This window comes from Hevea brasiliensis, chromosome 8 (assembly GCF_030052815.1).
Source record: "Hevea brasiliensis isolate MT/VB/25A 57/8 chromosome 8, ASM3005281v1, whole genome shotgun sequence".
Classification (NCBI taxonomy): domain Eukaryota; kingdom Viridiplantae; phylum Streptophyta; class Magnoliopsida; order Malpighiales; family Euphorbiaceae; genus Hevea; species Hevea brasiliensis.
This window is the reverse complement of record NC_079500.1, coordinates 38,441,529-38,444,305: the sequence shown is the minus strand read 5'-3', so window position 1 is coordinate 38,444,305 and position 2,777 is coordinate 38,441,529.

Below are 2,777 nucleotides of genomic sequence, written 5' to 3'. Positions count from 1 at the left end.
ACACGTTCAATGACTTCATATGGGTCAATAAACCTAAGGCTTAACTTACCCCTTCTTCCAAACCGCAGTACTTTCTTCCACGGTGAGACTTTGAGAAATACTTTATCGCCAACTGCATACTCTATCTCTTTTCTCTTCAAGTCGGCATAAGATTTCTGTCTATCTGAGGCAACCTTCAAATTTGCTTTGATTATTTTCACTTTCTACTCAGTCTGTTTCACCAGGTCTGGTCCTACCAGCTTATCTTCGCCCAATTCAGCCCAACAAACGGGGCAATTTGAATGCTAGCTTGGTAGCTATTATTATATGTAAATTCTGCCAGTGGGAAATAATCTATCCCAACTCCCCTCAAACTCAATGACACAACTCCTCAGCATATCCTCCAGGATCTATTACATAATTCACATTGTTACTATCATTTCAATTTGTAAATTGTGAAAATTCAATTAGGTTTTAGGTTTACCTGAATTACTCGTTCTGACTGTCCATCCGTCTGAGGATGAAAAGCCGTGCTAAAGCGGAGTTGTGTGCCCAAGGCTTCTTGCAACTTTTTCCAAAATCTCGATGTAAACCTTGGGTTTCGGTCAGATATGATGGAGAGTGGGATTCCATGCAGTCTAACTATCTCACTGATATACAATTCTGCTAGCTTCTCCAGTAAGTAGTCAGTCCTAACTGACAGAAAATATGCTGACTTTATCAATCTGTCCACTATCACCCATACTGCATCATGCTTATTCTGGGTGTGAGGTAGACCACAAACAAAATCCATAGTGGCCTGGTCCCATTTCCATTCAGGTATGCTTATAGGCTGTAGCAATCCTGATGGAACTTGATGTTCTGCTTTAACTTGCTGACATGTCAAACACTTAGTAACATAGTCAGCTATATCCTTCTTCATACCAGGCCACCAATAATGAGGCTTCAAATCATTATACATTTTTATGCTTCCCGGGTGCATAGCATAAACACTAGTGTGTGCTTCTTTCAGAATATTAGTCTTTAGTTCCCCATCATCTGGTACACACACTCTTCCTCTGTAGTACAGACACCTATCCGCTTTCATCTCATAATCAGTTTCCTTCCCCTCTGGAATTTTACCCACAATAGCCATCTATTTGTCATCGGCCTTCTGCCCATCTTGTATCTGCTGTAGCAGTTATGGCCTTACTTGTAACTCAGCCAAAATAGCTCCATCTTGAGCTAAGGACAGATGGGCATTTAGTGATCTTAAAGCTGTGATGGATTTTCTGCTCAAGGCATCAGCAACTACATTTGCCTTCCCAGGATGGTAATCTATCACACAATCATAGTCCTTTAGGAACTCAATCCATCGCCTCTGTCTAAGATTGAGCTCCTTCTGGGTTGGCAAATATTTTAGACTTTTGTGGTCTGTATATATGTACCATTTTTCACCAAATAAACAATGCCTCCATATCATCAATGTGAAGATAATTGCTGCTAACTCCAGGTCATGAGTAGGGTAGTTCTGTTCATGTGGCCTTAACTGCCTGGAAGCATAGGCGACCACTTTCCCCTCTTGCATTAATACACTCCTTAACCCATTATGCGAGGCATCACTGTAGACCACAAAGTCTTTTCCCGACACTGGTTTTGTTAACACAGGTGCTTCTATCAACATTGCCTTTAGCCTCTCAAAACTGGCTTGGCAATTATCGTTCCAGCCAAATTTCACATTCTTGTGCAACAACTTGGTCATTGGAGCAGCTATAAGAGAGAACCCCTACACAAATCTTCTGTAATACCCAGCTAGCCCCAAGAAACTTCTGACCTCAGTTATATTTCTAGGAGGCTTCCATTCCATCACTGCTTCTGTCTTTTTGGGATCCACTCTTATCCCCTTTGCTGATACTATGTGTCCAAGGAAAGAGATTTCACTCATCTAGAAGTCACACTTGGACAGCTTAGCATATAGCTTCTTTTCTCACAGGGTTTGTAGAACAATCCTCAAATGTTCATCATGTTCTTCCCTGGTCTTGGAATGCACCAGAATATCATCAATAAAGACCACTACAAACCGATCTAAATATGGATGAAAGATATGGTTCATAAGGTCCATAAATGCTGCTGGTGCATTTGTTAACCCAAACGGCATTACTAGAAATTCATAATGCCCATACCGAGTTTTGAATGCAGTTTTTGACACATTTACATCCTTTACCCTTAACTGATGATACCCTGATCTGAGATCAATTTTTGAAAATACACCGGCTCCTTTTAACTGATCAAACAGATCATTAATTCTCAGCAACGGATATTTATTCTTCACAGTTACTTTATTCAACTGTCGGTAATCAATACACAATCTCAAGGTTCCATCCTTCTTCTTCAAAAACAGCACTGGAGCTCCCCATGGTGACACACTGGGGCGTATGGACCCCTTATCAAGCAACTCTTGTAACTGAATTTTCAACTCTCTCAATTCAGTGGGTGCCATCCTATAAGGAGCCATAGAAATTGGTGTTGTACCCGACATTACCTCAATAGTAAACTCAACTTCCCTTTCTTGCGGTAAACCAGACAATTCTTCAGGAAATACATCTGTGAATTCTCTTACTGTGGGTATATCACACAGATTCGGCTTAGCCTGCCTAGTATCAACCACGTGTGCTAGGTAAGCTTCACAGCCTTTTCTCATCAATCTTCTTGCAACTGTGGCTGAGATAACATTAGACAGGAAATCTGTCCTTTCACCCACAACAGTAATCTCATTAACCTCAGAAGTTTTAGAGAAATCCTCTTCAATTTGCAATCAA